Here is a 12,762-nt window from a genome sequence, read left to right as displayed (position 1 = left end):
GCTACTAAAATCAAGAGTGAAAGTCCTCAAATCGCCTCGAAACTCATATGGAATACTCTACTTACAAAAACGGCACTACCTTATGGACTCTGACCCTATATCCCACCCATAACCACTTGGTGCAGCAAACGCGTATGAAGACATATAGTCTATTATCGATCACCGATTCTCAACATGCATGATCCTAATGTGTAGCTCTTATCACGGAAAACCTACTGGTATGAAGAACTTGCAAAACAAACACATGGTTTGCAAGATAACTCACTTAGAAGCTCGTGGGAGCTCGCCTCGCGACGGAACCAAAAACCTGCAAGTTTGGTGTTGATGTATAGCCCTCGTCGTTGCTAACTTGCCGGTGTTGTGGCCTTCACAATGACTGCTCTGTAGTGCGCGTAGTGAAGAGATAAGACCTCTCTCTGTCTCTCTCTGTCTCTCTCTCTCTCTCTCTCTCTCACACACACACACACACACACACACACACACACACACACACACACACGGCACTCAATAAACACAAAGATTGATTAATTCCAAAAAGTCTCCTTAGAGTTACAAAAATTGGCTTATATACATTCCTCTTGAGAGGCACATTCCCATCAAAATTAATCTCTCAAATCTATAAGAAGTAAATATTACAAAAAATGGGTGATCCTTCTTAGTGTTCCATCAGTCAACAGATGGTTTCTTGTAGAGACTGTCAAGGAAATTTATCAAGTCCATCTCCAAAATGTTGAATGCCAACATTGACGCTAAGCAAAGCTGACGTTCCAAGATTCATCTGCCATTGTTGCAGGCTTCTTTGCAAGGCCTTCCAATGACAAATAGAGATCCTTTTGGTAGAGAAAATCTTTGATGTCATCTTCCAATGCCGGTAGTTCTTGCCGTTGAACTTCTCAGTATTGAAATCACCCTCTTCTCCCATCACTTCCACTTAATTCAAGAAATATTTTTGTTTATATGTATTAGCTACTAATAAATCGCTCTAATATCAATTGTTAGGATTATTGAGTTATCAAATATACATTAGAGTGGTGTATTAAATGGAGAGCGATAAGACATACACAAGAGAGATAATAGAGGAATGCCCCCTGCATGCCATTCGAAAAAAATCCTTAAAAAGGAATTTTTTTGGCTTTTTCTCTCTCTTCGAGTGTTAGAATAGGGCAAGCAGACATTCATTTTTTAAGTATTTGGGCATTTCAGACACATTGGCGGTGTCAAAAACTTCAATTTCTATCACTAGTTAATAATTGTGTGATTTTTTCCATTTCAATGATGACGAAATCCATATTGAATGAGAGGCGCTTACCTCATGAAAAGGACGCTCACATTTAATGAAAAGGTGACCGTTTTTAAATATTGCCAAAAATTCAAGTTCACTTTCAAAGCTTCTAGTTGTCGTTTTGTATGTACTCATTAAGTGCAAGTGTATTTTAAGAAAAAAATTTAGAGAGATAGAATTTCTCCAAATGATCTCCGAAATCTCCTATTGACTCCACATATGTATACACAGTTTGACCAAAATCGATTCAAATAAACCCAATTTGAAAACCAACAAATCTCTAAAAAGGAATTCAAAAAAATTGATGGAAAACTTGGGGCAAAACTTGCCCTTTCACATATGTACAAGCAAGGTATTGCAACACACAACATAGTTGCCATACTTCAAACCAAGATGAAGAGAGGGTAATATACAGAGCTAAGCACCAAATTTCATTATCCCGTTGAGGAGAGACACACTCACAACTCACCACACAAAGCTCTTGCAAAGCAAGAGGGGCATCTCCACAACAAAACCCCCACCCTTTGCTGTAGGCTGCATAAACATGGAGCTTCTTATTCTCTGATGAATCCTCCACTTCATTCATGATCCAAATCCGAGAAAAAGTTCCATTTTTTGGCCTGCCCAAAGGGCAAAGGCTATAGAGATGGTTTCTCTTTTTGCTGACTAAAATAGGAAAAAAGGTGGAGTTGTATTTTTAAGCTTTTTTTGATAGGTAAAAAATGGTGATTGGTTGAAACAAGATAGTGGGCACTCATTTAAATGAAGAGTGGGTAGCCTAAATCGAATGATGGTCAGGTCTTGAGAAGAGTGTGTAAATCGAATGATAGAAAGGTGTTGAGTTTTGAAATATGAAGTTGTTTTGCCTGGCTAAAAATAGAATTTTTTTTGGGGAAAACAATTTTGATTGGTGCGTGCTGTGAGCACTCAAGAGAGAGTCATACGTGCTAGTTGTTGAAAAATGTTGCCAAATCGAACGTATCCAATGTTGGTAGGTGAATAGGGTTTCAAGAGGGTACAGATGCCTATTGTAAAACATCTAGGGCCATCACTTCTTATTACATGCTTCGTCGCGTTCTCTTCTCCTCTGAGGCCTTGCCCTGCGTCTCTTTCTTCGCCAGTCCTGTTTGCTTGGCAGTGCATCCTCTTACATGGCAAGCTAAAAGCATTAGAGCATGGAGCTTCTACTACAGCACTGTCCCTGCAAAACCCTTACTGAGTGGTGTTGCCTTGCGTGCATTCAAGCTACTGTCCATCATGCTCTGTCGCTCAGCTTATACATGAGCATGCATTTAAGCTACTGCCCATGGTGCTTTGTCGCTCAGCTTACACATAAGCATGCATTCAAGCTACTGCCCATGTTGCTCTGTCGCACAACTTACACAGCAAGGTAGTACCAACTGAGCGTTTTGTCGCTCAGCTTACACAGAAGCATGCATTCAAGTCGCTGCCCAGCAAAGTGTACATATTCCCCCTTGCCCTCACTTTGAGCGGGAGAAGTTGCTCAAACAACACACACACCCTGTGGTGGGCATCCACGGAGGATGCACAGCCCTGCTGCTTTCTCTGCCTCCAGCTCGTCTGAACCCAGCCTTATTTGATCCGCAGCAAGAAGCTATGGTGAGGTCATGTTTAACGCGAGCTTTAGTGCCGTGGGTGGGACTAATGCCAACGACTGCAAGATTTAGGGGTTTGCCAAAGCCTATTTGGTCGATGAAGATGAAGATGCTGATGTTGTTGGCATGTTCAATGTCTTCGCGGTAGTGTAGATGGGCGGAAATGAGCTGGAGGGTAGGTACGTATGGTATGATGTTGGAGGGAAACAACAAGGTTTGAATCAACTACATGACCATCTCATCTAAGAGCAAGCATGACAAGAAGAGCACGCAGGCGCCAATACAGTCCTCATGCAGGATATTGAAAGTAGTATGCAGGAGTGCAAGGGTCTCACGCGGGTGCTTTGCAATTCGACCTCTTCAAGGAAGGCACATTAGTGCTTCTTTATTGGAATAATAGTGGGATCAGGATCAGGTGCATCGACATTTTTTGTTGCGCTTGCTCTGAAGAAGGACGTGGTCCTGGCGTTGATGAAGTGGACATAGGGCTACCTTTTATCAGGGCCCATGAGCGGCATCGAGATGCAAATGCTACGGCTACCTGTTTCCTCGTGAATCAGCGGTTGGCTGTTGACATGACATGACCTCATGAAGTGGCCATGCACGGACCAGAGAGCTTGCAAGCAAAGAAGGCAGAGGCATCCCTTTTTGGGCGCTCCTCCTGACTTGATGAAACAACGACTTTGATGATAGGTGATCGTGGACCGTGTTGCTTGGGGTGGTGACCCTGTGGTGGGTGGCATGTAGTAGGTTGCAGATCATGCAATGACCTTTGGTTTTGAGGTGTGCCTGCAATGTGCCCCTCAGCCATTAAATTGCAATATTTGGACCTTATATTGAGGTTCCCTGTGTCTTTGCGCAATTGTATGTGGCCCGCGGGCCTCATTTTTGTGTTTGTCTTAATACTTGCAGATATCTTCATCAACGAAGTTAAGATTTTGCCAATATTGCTCGTCTGTTGCTACACGCACCCCGAGTTTCTGCATGTGCTAGTCCTCGAGCATGCTGTGTCAGGCCTTGAGCCTTTGCATCTGAATTTTCTTCAGCCCGAACACATGTCTTTTGCAGGAACGAATTTTTTTACCATAAGATGGATTGTTTCCAAATCTGAGCGTTTTCACTTGCATTCCCTGATCTGAGCGTTTTGGAGTTGAGGCCCTCACTATTTCATGGGCTACTTTGGCTCTCTACTGAGGTTACTACTCTTGTATGTATCTTGAGGTTGAGGTTATCGACTGCTTATTAAGCACATCTTTCCGATTTTTTGAGTTTTTTGAGCGCATCTGCTTGCAAATTCCTTTGCTAACCTTGTTTTAATCCTTATTTTGCATTTGGTTGAGCCATGTTCCAATATTCAAAGTTCGGCTTTAAATCTGCTATATATTGTGTTGTACATGCCCTTCTATCTATCTTCCAAGTCAAGGGCCCTCTTTTTCCCTACGTGAGCAAGTACCATTGCTCATGTTAGCATGATCCTATGTTCCCGTGCGGTACGCATGTGCAAATGAGAGTTGACAAAAAAAAGGTGATTGTGGATGAGCTGTACTTTAGAGGGGTTGCTACCATTGGCTGTTACTGCCTTGCAGATGATGTTCTGCTTTTGAATTCTTGGAGTCCTGTCTTAGTGTTTGGGGTCTCTATAGAGATGATAGTTCCTTGATATATATATATATATATATATATATATATATATATATATATATATATATATATATATATATATATATATATATATATATATATATATATATAGAGAGAGAGAGAGAGAGAGAGAGAGAGAGAGAGAGAGAGAGAGAGAAAGATTGGCTTTATATTGGGGGGCACAAGAAGGAAGAGGACGAATTGAAGCATCATGGAGCCCCCTGTGCCTGCAAGAGAGCATGGAGTTGGGCACGGAACTGGCTATGGGGAGAACAAAGTAGCTCACTCTGCAGGGATCCAGGGCATTGTTGTTGCTCATCGTAAAGGCCCTCTAGAGAAGGTGAAGGACAAGATCAAAGGGCAGAAGCAGTTGCATGAAGGGGCCGGTCATCATGGCGTAGACTAAGGCAAAAACAACTCCAATAGTGAGAGGGACAGCGAGGATGGCCGGAGGAAGAACAGTCCATGGACTCTGCTAAGTTTCAGGGAGACAAAGCTGGCCGTCTGCACTTCGTCCAACATAACCACTTCGCCTTGTTGATGGACTTGATGTACGTCAGCTCACTAGAACTTGCTTGATTACATCCAAACTTATCTAGTTTTGATGTAACATAGGCTCTGGAGTTTTGATGTAACATAGGCAGAGCCTCAGAGCCTAGTGGTTACTTTTTTTTGTATGCTACCAATGCTTGATAAAGTATTAAACATTTGCAATTTTAAGTGAGAGAGAAAGAGAGAGAGTCTAGCATAGAATGCTTCTCCCACAAAGATATTGCATCTCTCAAAGATGAACACCTTCCTTTGTCTTCACCTCACACTTCCTCAATCTTCTCTTGTGCTTAATGTGCCAAGCATATCACACACAAGATATCGGCATTTAACTTCATCGTAGACACCTTCGATACAAGTTGATTGATGTCTCCTACTTAAATGAACTCCACAACAAAGCGGCATAAGCTCCACATTGTGAGGGTACTTCCATTCTTAGCTCTCTCATCAAGCTTTGGTAAAGCATCATGGACAACCTTCACCTGATGTGAAACAATAGAAGAAAAATTAAGAGAAAATTATCAAAATACCCCTTTAATTTGTGGAATACTCAAATTTCAAAAAAATTCGAAATGCCCTTGTATCTAATTTGATTACATTGTTCAAGATTTTCTAATCATTGTTCCTTTTTGACAAATGAGATTTGTTTTTGTGTGCTAGGGACGTAATTTGCCATAAATTAATTACCTCCAAAAAAGGCCAATTTTCACCTAAAAAGAATGAAGCAATTCATCTCCAAAGCCCATATGGTCAACTCAAATTCTAGATATGCATTGGATATTATAGACAATCACTGTTCATATGAAAAGCTACCAATTTTTTTTATATTTGGAAAAATTTGATCTCTCAATGAGGAGTATTTTGGAAAATTTGGAAGGCATTCTGGTAATTAATGACAAAATGTTGAGGGTATTTTAAAATTTTAGAGGTATTTTTGATAATTTTCATATATATATATCTTGAGAACGCACCACATCTCAATTTCCCTCTCGTTTATTTTCTATTTTGTCAAACATTAGTCTATATGGAGATATCAAGAGAGTATAATGCTCTTTTATTATGAAAGTTCAGCCTCATCGTTAAACACAACAAAAATTTGTACTTGATTTGGTGCAGATTTTACCAATGGCAGGCCTTGTGATTTTATCACTTGTTTCATATCGCTTACTTACTCTTGAACTCTTGACACTTTTATGTACAAAAATAGCAAAGCTCAAATCATTCCATAAAAACACATCACAATGTCCACAACTTGTATTTTTATTAATGTGATGAAAATAGAGTGGTGCTTTGTGGTTGCAATGAGACTTAACCTATGTTTACCTTTGGGAGGTAAATAATATTGAGCATTGGAGAAATTGAAAAGGCTAAAACTCCTTTGCCCACCAACAACATCACCATTGCATGTTGGGGTTGGGCTTGATCTTCTTTCCACACTATCCTCATCATGTGCAAACATGAGCACACACAAATCATGGAAGCTTGATGCTCTTCAATTGGCCAACAAATCTGGTAAACCTCCCAACCCACACTCCACAAGCACCATATTACTCCCTCCTTTAACGTTGATGCTATTCCTTTAAGAAGCCCAACAAGGTACCAAGTCAGCATGCAAGAAAATTTGCGAGCCACTATAGTGCTTCAAGAGGGGTCCACACATCCCTTAAGAAGATAGAAGTGGGGAAAATTTGAGGCCACAATGAATGCATTTCAAGAGAGACACATACAAGAGAGTTGGGGGTTGTCATATAAGTACTAGCCTCCTTACCTTAGAAGAAAGCATTGATGACATGTAGAGCAAATAGTAGCACCCCTAGAAGATAATGAGGAGTTTCTTGAAAGTATGCAAGCACCAAAAAGCTAGCTCATGATGCACAACAACCATGTCTTCTCCTCAATAGCCATAGTTAATGTTGAAGAAGGGGAGATGGGTAGCCAGATTCTCAAGCCATCAACATACATACACCTCTCACCATCTCTCCCTTTCTCAAGTACACACACAAGTAGACAATCACTAACTCAACCTACACACACAAGCATATATGCAATTATACAAAGTAAAAGATAGTGAAATCTTGTAAGGATAGAGATGTGACAAGATTACACACACACACACAACATAGCATAGAGTGAGCGAGAAGGATAATCTTGCACAAGAATTACCTAAAACCATATCTCGACACACCTCAGGATTTGGGTATTTGATATTTACTAAGTAGGTAATGAAAAAGATTAGAGGCCCCTTCTTTAGGCAAAAGTTTGTATGAACCATAGAGTTGGTTCTCACCACTTATTGCCCACAATGTACAAAGTGAATTGTGTAACATATTGAGTAGGAATAAAGTATCTAAGAGACACTTGCATTGAAAGTAAATGGTTGAGATAGCTTTATTTGAATCTATTGCTCAAGTCTACTGAAATCTTCTCTTCAATTTTTGTATTTCAATCCACACATCATCAACTCCTTATTATATAAAAAATAAAGAAAGCAATAGTAATTAACAATTTCAAGCCCAACTATCCCAATTGTAATGTTAGCCACATACAACATAAGGGTGATCAATATTGTAACATCTCTCCCAGGGTTAGCAATTGTTCTCAATTGCTCACTAGCACATCAATTGGATTGTGAGTGATGGAAAGTGTAGAGAAGATCTGGTAAATTACACAAAAAAAAAATCAAAGTCCCTATAGGTCAAGAGATATCTATATAAATTATGCTTGTGTGTGTAGTGGTGGTCTCGTGATCAACTATTTGTGTAGAAATGAGTTGTTCTTCTTAGTCTCTACAACTAAAGGAGGATCCTCATAACTTAGGGTATGGAGGTAGGGGTCCTTGAAAAGATCTTAAAAGACTTATGTGGAAGTTCTTAACAAAATAAAACATCATCAATGGCAACGGATATTTTGAAAGGACCATAAAAATATGAAGCAAGCTTTATTGGTGTCAACGTTTTTAATTCTTTTTTTTTTCAATTTAAATCATAACATAACCATCTTCTTCTCAGAAACATGTATTAGCATGCTTAATGTAAAGTTCCTATGGATTCTTGATGGTAGAATGAACACTTGCATAAATTTCATGGAAATTGATAGTGAAATTATCAAGCACAACATTAGAAAGACATGAAGCATGGGTAGGAAGAGAATGACCATACACAATCTCAATGGAAATTTTCCTATAGTAGAGTGAGTGGTATTGCTATAAACAAATTGTAAAATATGCAGGTAATCATCCCATTTTTTGGTTGAGAATAAACATCAGCTTGAAATCAATCAATTATCATGTGGTTAGTTCTATATATTTGATCATTTGACTTAGAATGGAATGCAAAACTAGAATCTAGTACCCCTATTCTCAAAGACTATATATAGTCCAAAAAGCACAACAAAATTTGGTATCTTGATCATAAATAATCACCATTGATAAAGCATGATACAAAAGATAGTTTTGAGAAATAAAAGTAGAGCTTAATGCATTGTGAGACTTTTCTTCCAGGATATGAAATATACTTGTTTAGAAAAACAATCAACGATAGTCCAAATCATACCATGCTTGTGAGCAGTGAGTGAAAAACCATTTACAAAATCCATTGAAATGTGCTCCCAAGGTTTTTCAAGAACGGGGAGAGAATACAAGAGACACAAATTCTTACCTATGGCAAATTCAATATTTTGGTAGATAAAATAAAAAAATCATACTAGTTAACATATTTCTCATAATGAAGAATGTAGCTACAAAACCTCTATGTCCAACATAAGGTGGTTTGTGAAACTCTTCAATGATTAAATGATGCAAAGGTTGTGTGAGACACAATTTACTCTTGAAATAAAGAAAATTTTCTTGGATTGTCTAAAAATGTGTGAGAAGAATTTTCAAGAATATGCAACTATGCAGTTTAAAATCATCATATTGTGAATAAGTATGGTATAGATTCAAGTGGAGTACCCATAATGGTTGATAAATTATTAAAACATGGCCTTCTACTCAAGGCATGCACTACAATATCTTCTTTATTGGGTTGGAAACTTTGAATAAAGACATCCCACTTAATATGTCTATCATCAATTAAGGGTTGAGATGATGATGATTAATTTTTATTATCAAACTGGTATCCATTAAATTATGTTTCCAAATCTTTAAAGCATGAAAAAGAGCAATTAATTCTTTGTCATACATACTAAATTTTGATTCAAAAGATGTAAATTTACGACTTTCAAATGCTAATGGACGGTTTGTCTTACATAAGAGCTGCACCAATATCTTTTTCACTAGTGTTAACATAAAAAAAGAATGGTTTCACATAATCAAGCACTTGTAAGATAGGTGCATTAGTTAAAGCATTTTGTTTACCTCTCTTTAGTTTGTCCCTCATGGGAATACTATCACTTGTGCCAACAATGCCTCTTTTTCGGTTCAAGGAGTTGGAAAGATTGTGCTTACTGCTACAAATAGCAGTTCTTTCACACTTGTTGATGCATTATATGTACATGGAATCAAGAAGAATCTTTTGTTTGTATCTGCACTTGCTAGATTTGGTCTTGTAGTCAAATTTGTGGATAACGAATGAACAATACATGAACTTAGTTTTGGTGACGAATTTGTTGCATCTGACATTTTATGTCATGGTCTGTATAAGCTCAATTTTTATGACAAGTGTGGGCAAAATTTGCAAATGCTGATGTGGGTTCAAAGGTTGTTTCAGATGCAAAACTTTGGCATGCATGTTTTGGGCATCTGAATTTTACCAGTTTGTTGCGTTTGCAAAAATCTGATATGGTTGCTTCTTTGCCGCCTCTTGAAGCACCTGTCAAACATTTTTGTGAAGCTGTATTTTGGGTAAGATATAGGGTTCGAAGTTTCCAAAGGATGGTTCAGTTAGGGCCACATGTAGGTTGCAGCTTGTGCGTAGTGATGTTTGTGGGCCCATGCAAACTCTGTCCTTGGGCAATTACCTTTACTTCATGACTTTCATTGATGATTACTCTAGGCATGCATGGGTGTATCTGCTCAAAGCGAAGTTGAAAGTGTTTATGTGCTTCTTATGGCTGAAAATATCTCAAAATGTACTATGGACATTTTGAGATATTTTCATTGACTTCATGACTTTCATCGATGATTACTCTAGGCATGCATGGGTGTATCTGCTTAAAGCGAAGTTGAAAGTGTTTATGTGCTTCTTATGGGGCTGAAAATATCTCAAAATGTACTATGGACATCCTTTGTTCAGATTGAGGGGGGGAGTATATATCTCATGAATTCAATGCATTTCTGGCTAGTCATGGGATACAACACCAATGTACACTGCCATATACGCCTCAATAAAATGGTGTGCTGAGAGGAAAAATAGGTCACTTACGAAAATGGCATGATGTATGGTCAAAAGTCATGCTTTGCCGCATTTGTTTTGGCTTGAGGCCATCATGTGTGTCGCTTATGTACTTAGCAGGTGTCCTACAAAAGCTTTGCAGTCTATGACTCCTTATGAAGCATGGCATGATAGAAAGCCTTCTATTGAGCATATGCACGTTTTTTGTTGTTTGGATTATGCTTTGGTGCCACAAATGCAACGCAAAAAATTTGATGATAAGATTGTCAAATGCTTTTTTTTTTGTTATAGTGTTAAAAGCAAAGGTTACAAAAAATTGTATCATCTACAAACAAAGTGTATCTTGGTCTGATGAGATGTTGTGTTTGTGGAAGATTCTGTTCAACCCTTGTTGCCATGTACTAGAGACACTAATGCAAGCTCGCAGGACATTATGACTCTTTGTTGCCTCTTTTCAATGGTGGAAGTTCTAATGTAAATTCCAACGAGGCAAATGTACAGCCTATGGGGGTTTTTGAAAATGCTACAAATCAGTCTATCATTGATGCAGATGTACTTGAGGAGGAAAGGGATGAGAATGAGCAGGCTAGAGGTATGCCAAAATGGCTAGTGCATACTTTGCACGACAGTAAATTGGATGCACCTTTGTCTAGTCATACTCATTCAGGTTCTTGCCATGTATCTTATGCATTAGATTGTTATGATTTGGCTATGTCTAGCTTATATGATGTTGATGAACCACTATCTTTTGATGAAGCACAAAATTCAAAAACTTGGATAGCTGCCATGCAATCAGAATATGATGCACTTATAGAAAATGGCACATGGACTTTATGTGATTTACCTCCTGGAAAAAGGGCCATTGGTACACACTAAAATGGAATAGATTATGAAGAAACTTTTTCTCCCACTTGTTGTATGACTACTGTGCATTTTATATGTGCATTGTCATCTCATTTTTGTTGGGATGTACATCAATCAGACATTGTTACTGCTTTCTTGAATGGTGACATATTTGAGGAAGTTTATGTAACATAGCCTTGCAGTTTTGTCATTAAAGGGTAGGAAGATAAAGTGTGCAAATGTAAGATAGCTTGTATGGGTTGACGCAATCTCCTCGTGCTTGGTATGAGAAGGTTGACACTCATTTGATCAATCGAGGCTTTCGTAACAGTCCAACAGAAAGCACGTTGTATGTAAAGTGTGAGGGTGACGTACTTCTCATTGGGGTTCTCTATGTGGATGATTTGTTAATGAGTGGACCAAATGAGAGACATATTGTTGAATTTAAGGCCGATTTGAATGCTACTTTCAAGATGAAAGATTTGGGGTTGTTGCATCATTACTTGGGTATACAATTTAAGCAGTGTGACGGTGGTATTGCCTTGTGCTCAGACAAGTTACATAGATACATCGTTATGTAAGTTTGGACTTGAGGACTGAAAACCTATTGCCACTCCCATGGAAATAGGTTTGAAATTGAGTCTTCATGATGCTGGTGATCCTACCAATGTCACTCTTTACCAAACTCTTGTTGGCTGCCTTATTTATGTATGCAGCATAAGGCCTGATATTCAGTTTGCAGTCTCACAAGTCAGCAGATTTATGCATAGCCCAAGGTCTAAACATTGGTAGGTTGTCAATGGGATTTTTTGCTACTTGAGTGGCACTTTACATCTTGGCTTGTTTTATCCCAAGGGGGGATCATTGCCGCCAGATTTACATGCTTTTTCGGACTCAGATTGGGTTGGTTGTTTTGACAAGTGAGTATCTACGATTCGTTTTTGTTTCATGCTCAACTGTTCATGCATATCATGGTTGAACAAGAAGCAACCTACTATGGCCACTTCTAGTTTTCAGGTTGAGTAGAGGACAGTCTTCACAGCTACGTTGAGTGTGTATGGCTTGGACGCGTTATGGATGATCTGGGTGTTGGACAGGACACTGCCAACACTATCTACAGTGACAGTCAGAGTGCAGTGGTAGTTGCGAGGAACCCAATTTTTCATGCTCGCAACAAAAAAATTGAGGTGCATACCACTATGTCAGGGAGAGGCTCTCAACAGGAGAGATTAGCTTGGCTTATGTGCCAACACATGACAATCTTGCAGATCTTTTCACAAAGGCATTGTCTCATGAGAAGTTCAAGCTTTTTGCAAAGCTTTCGGCTTATTCCCCTTTGTGGATTGATCATGTCCTCAAGGCATGGCACTTCCCTATACTCTATGTGCTAGCTCTTGTTCACCGCATCACTCCGAGGGGGGATTTGTTACCATATGCATGTGGTAGTGATGTGTGTGAACACACTTAGGACCATCAAGGTATTTTTTCCCTCACTAGGAGG

Source organism: Adiantum capillus-veneris, chromosome 22 (genome assembly GCF_014529385.1).
Source record: "Adiantum capillus-veneris isolate H3 chromosome 22, ASM1452938v2, whole genome shotgun sequence".
In the NCBI taxonomy this organism is placed as follows: Eukaryota; Viridiplantae; Streptophyta; class Polypodiopsida; order Polypodiales; family Pteridaceae; genus Adiantum; species Adiantum capillus-veneris.
This window is presented reverse-complemented; position numbering follows the sequence as displayed.